This window comes from Fukomys damarensis, unplaced genomic scaffold, assembly GCF_012274545.1.
Source record: "Fukomys damarensis isolate Sample0158 unplaced genomic scaffold, DMR_v1.0_HiC HiC_scaffold_20, whole genome shotgun sequence".
Lineage (NCBI taxonomy): Eukaryota > Metazoa > Chordata > Mammalia > Rodentia > Bathyergidae > Fukomys > Fukomys damarensis.
Genome location: NW_022900932.1, coordinates 12,485,677 through 12,491,079, shown reverse-complemented (window position 1 = coordinate 12,491,079; position 5,403 = coordinate 12,485,677). Strand labels below are relative to the sequence as shown.

Genomic DNA, 5,403 nt, shown 5'->3' with positions numbered 1-5,403 from the left:
TCCTTCTTCTTCAACTCTTCCTTCTCTTCTTTCCTCCTCTCCTCTCCTCCACTCGCATCTTTGTCTTTCTCCTCCTCATCCTCCTCCTGGTCATGTGCTTGCTCCTCACCTCCTCCTTTTCATCCTCTTCCTCTATGTAGAAGAATCAGTTATTTTTCCTAAAAGCTAAGGAACAGTGTGCAAATATATCAAAATGGAACTGCTTTCCTGTCAATACACAGGCGCAGGGCCCCTGTGCTTGGCTTTAACTCTGTATAATGCATCTCTGGCATCCTTTTTTTATTTTTATTTTTTTGAGAAAGACTTCAGAGCATGTCACAGTGCTTAGCTTGAAATTATTACTCAGACTTCCAGTTTCTGTTCTGCTTTTGTATACAAGGACTTTAAAGTCACTCCATTCTAAGAAGTAGAAGTTTGAAATACAGTAAGAAATAAGCCTATTTTAGATCTGAGAAAGATGAAAATACAGAATAAAGCACTCAATCCAGAATGAAGAGACAGATGGGGGAATAAGAAATGTCTTTTTGAGAAATGAACAAGTGGATTCTGAGACTAAAGACACAATATTACTTTTTATTAGCACTCTAAAAATGAAATAGGGATAAATAAAAAAAATCTGCACAAAATCTATACTAGGAAACCTGTAAACTCTTACAAAATCAGGGAACTGAAGAAGTGGAAAGATATTCTGTACTCATGATAAAAGGACTCAATGTTGTCAAAGGGTCATTTCTTTTTGGCTTACCAACAAAGGTACTGCAAGTCCAGTTAAAAATCTCAGAAAATTATCTCATGAAAATTGATAATAAATTTTATATGGAATAGTAAAAGAAACTAGTAAAAAACTAGTCAGCTCTACATTGAAGGAGAACAAGGTCGGAAGCCTGATGCACCTAATTCAAGACTTAACATAAAGCTACAATAATCGAAGCAGTGTGTTCTTGGCAAAAGAATTGACAAATGGATGAATATCACAGAATAAATGTCTTAGAAATAGACTCCTTAAGTATAGTAAGCTGATCTTTGCGAAGGAACACAGGCCACACAATAAGAACAGTCCTTTCCACAAAAGGGACTGGAATAGTGGGCTGCCCACATGTAAAAATATGCACCAAGATTTAGACTTCACACCTTCCACCAAAATCAACTCAGAATCAATTGTGGCTATAAACATAAAATGAAAAACTACAAGACTTCTAGAAAATGACAGAGGAGTCATTGTAGATGACCATGGGCATAGTGATGAGTCCTCTGATACAACACTCAAGACATAATCCACAGAAGAAATAACCGAAGAGTTCAACTTCATTAAGCTTATAAAACTCCTCCTCTGTCCTCATACCCTCATGGACTCATCCAAACTCATAAAATGTACAACCTCAAGAGTGAATCCTAATGTGAGCCATGAACAATGGATGATTGCGATCTACCAGTGCATGTTTATTAATTGTAAAGATAGGTACACTGACACAGTGGGAAGCTGTGAATCCCTTTAGAAGAATCACTTCTAGACTATGAAAGCCCATTGTTGAGGATGGACTTCTTCCATTCATGTTTTGGTTAGATCTTTGCAAAACTATTAAGGCCAAGACTTCACTTTTTTTTTTTTTTTTTTTTTTTTTTTTTTTTGAGACAGGGTCTCACTATGTAGTTGAGACTGACCTGGAACTCACTATGTAGCCTAGGTTGGTCTCGAACTCACAGCGATCCTCCTGCCTCAGCCTCCCCAGTTCTGGGATTACAAGTGTGGGCCATCATGCATGGCTCAAGACTTCACTTTCTTCTGGAGTTCTCTCTTCTCTTCCCACCCTTCCTTTTTAATTAGCAATAATCGCGCTTCAGATAAACCTCATTGGCTACGATACTGCCACTGTGCAAAGCTCCACCCTTCCTTTTTAAGTATGTAGACAATTTCTACAGTATGTGTTTGACAAGATCATACCTGTTACACTCCTCGGTGATACCTTGTTTAAAATTTCCCATTTTATTCATACCACATACCTCATATCTTTCAATCCATTCAGAGACATTGGTTCTTGATTTGCTACATAGATGAAAAATTTTATTCTGTGACATGAATTAAAGTAAGATTGTTGATGGTTTACTTTGTTCCCTCTTCTGGAATACTTTGCTCTTCAAAAATGTAAGTTCTGAGTCTTCTTTTGTGAAATTAGGTGAGGCTCCAGATTGTATTTTTGGAAATAGCAGTCATTTGGCTACTGAATATCCTACAATAGAGATGGTTGCCAACTCACCTTAAGAACTTGTGTTCCTTCTTCCACTTTGCCATCTGTGTCCATAGAGCTTAGCACAGTGCTATTCCATGTATTCAATAAATACTTGATGAATTTAATTGATTAGCATCGATAAAATGTCTTAATTTCTAACAAGAGATATGAGATTCAAGACTATACAGATATTACAAAACAAAATCTCTTTTAGCATTCACAGGTTAGAGAGAGAGAGAGCAATAGGAGTAAAATAGGTGTGCTGCGAGGGCAATGAGATCAAGATTTAATTTTTTTTGCAGTAGCACAGTTCATTTGCATGGCACCAGTGTAGGAATGTGTCTATGTTTGTGAATTTCACAGGATATTCTAGAAATCTTATGAAAATTGTGGACCTTCTTTGTGCAAATATGCTAGTAACAATATGGAAAATTTATGGACATTTTGGGGGCTCTATAAAGCCTTAGAATTCAAAACAATGAGTCTATGAAATTGCTATTGAGAGAGAATGGGAATTGAGCCGGAGACAGAAACACAAAAAACTGGGCTTTTATCAGGGGGACGGGGTGTAGAGGATGAGGTTCTGGGCTTTGTTTCGGACAATGGCAAGAACCGTGGACGGGCTGGCTGGGTGAGGTTTTATATGGGCAAGGGGTCATAGGGGCATAGTAGAGGTAGATGTTTGGCTGTAGCCAGAGATGAGGTTTAAATCCATTGGCAGGTTTGGATTTCCCGGTGGGAAGGGACTAGAGGTAGTAAAGCTTTGTGGTGGGAAAGTTGGGTCTTTGTTTCTCTGGAGTGATTTATCATCTGCAGGGAAAAGCCATTTAAGATGTGGGGTGAGGGCCATTTTATCTAGCAGGGAATTCTAGCAGACAGTAAGTTCTCAATTCTATTACAGTCCAAAATAGAGCCTATAGATAGATCATTGCAGAAAAAGAAATTATCTATGATGATTTTTATATACAACAGAATGCAATTCTGCTCTTAAAAGTTTTATTAGCTCTGGAAAACATAGAATGTGATGAATGAATTGTGATTTGTATAATTTAGCACCAATACAAATTGATGGTGATAATTTGTATATTTGCTGATCTGTGTGTCTGGGTGTGCCTAGATAATGCTATTAAATTAATTATCTTTGATTCTTGGAAAGCACAGAGAATCATCTAACAATTACTTTGTGTAACGATAACTTTCAAGTTTGTATTATATAAGTATTTGTGACTCAACTAAGGTCAGGAAACCAACAAGATTCACTTACAAGGAAAACAACAAAATGTTATATAGTAAGCCGATCCCCACTGTCCCGAGTTCAGCTTTCTCCACTAAAGAATATGTAGTGGGCCAGGGATGTAGCTCAGTGGTGCCGCCACCTGCCTCACAAGTGCAAGGTCTTGAGTTAAAACCCTGGTATACACACACACACACACACACACACAATGTACTGAACTAATGCTCCTGTCCAAGAGCAGTACAGCTTACCTGACCGGTTATGGCTTCCAGTCAATCAAACATCAATAGATGTACTGTTGCTAAAAGTCCAATCTATGTTCAAAAAGGGCTAAATATAAAAGGTTCTATTTAGCTGTTGGAACAAGAAGGTTGGAATTTCACAGAAGTAATTTTCAAAAAAACTCCCATATGACCTTCATTTAATATTTAATACTGTTACACTTACTACTGTTAATAGAGAATTCCCCATTGCTGCCATTCTACAAACAGATAGAAACATATGGATAAAATTGTGTACTACACAGAGGAAATTTAGAAGGTTCCTAGGAGTGCATTAGTGGTGTTGGAGCTCGTCAGGGAGGAGGTGAGAGTGAAGGCTCTGAGAGTGAAGGTTTACACAACATGTACAGTAGGGAGCACTGCATGCTGTCTCTGAATTCTTATAGCTTTTCAACTGTCACTTTTAGATTGAGGAATTAGAGCAATTGGTCATATGGTGTTTATTTTTTACAAGTAATTGGTGGCAGGGCCATGATTGGACTCGACAGTGCTTGCTTCCACACAACTACAATATCTCAGCAAATCCATGTTGGACAAATGTTCATTGACCCACCTGCTTCCAGAGTTGGCAGCAGGTGGAAGGAATAAACCGGGGACCACAGCCCAGCACCATGTCTACTCTAGCATTCTGTGACCTTGCACAAAGTGCTCAAAACTAAGTTTTTTTTTTTAAGTTGGGCAGTGAAAATAATACTGTATATGTTTTAGGGTCTTTTGAAAGAGTAAACATAATGTTTGTAGAACTTCACCTTCCACAGGACACATCAGGTTTTAACACTAATTAGATCATTATCGGGGGAGTAGACAAGAAAACAAAGTAGACTATGTCAGGTAGAATGTATTAAATGCATTCTTAAACAGTAACACAACAGCAGTTAGCATGCAAACTTCATACTGTCTGTGTTTTCATGCATAGAATGAGAGGATTTTAGGGCCAGAAGGAAACAAATTCCCCGATCCTTCATCCATTACTTTCACTTCATGGCCACTCTCTTAGGAAAATAGTCTTTGCCTCTGTCATTCTTCTCTTTTATCAATCCACAGATCACTCTGCAGTTCTTAGTTATAAAACCAGAAACCTCAAAATGTTTCATTATGCAATGTGAAATCTGCCTATATTCATGGGACGGATTTATCAAACCATGCAGTATAAACAGCTGGTTTATACTGCTTGACATCAGTTATACTTTTGTTTCTTTTTAGAAATATTGAAAAGCGGAAAAAATCCTCCCACTTCCACTCGGCCTACCAAACCAGTTTTTCATATCTATGTTAGGACATGTGCAATATAAAGATTACATAAATCCTCTTATGCACCATTTGCATTGTATGCTTTTATAAACTGCATTTCCTTGCAAATGCTCACTTCTCCATTGCTGCCCTTTCCCATGCATGGCAGGGAAGCAGCAGAATAGAGCACCAGTAGCCAGCGTGAAGGACGGTGTCCCTCATCCTGACCGCCACTGCCTCCCAGGCTGCAAAGGTGTCCGTGTGGCTGGATACCTAAAATATACCAATAAACTCAATGAGAAAACAAAACAAAACCCAAATCTATAACTGAACTCTTTGACTTTTCTCGAGTGAATTTAAATGAAACTGAAAAGTGAAACGTTGCATCTGCATGTAATTTTTTTTTAAAGGGTCATTAGTTGATTGTCTC

General features: G+C 38.0%; 1 pseudogene; it reads right to left on the bottom strand.

Annotated features, from left to right (window-relative positions):
• Positions 1–1,725: 1,725 nt before the first annotated feature.
• Positions 1,726–1,882, bottom strand: LOC117287098 (annotated as a pseudogene).
• Positions 1,883–5,403: the final 3,521 nt, after the last annotated feature.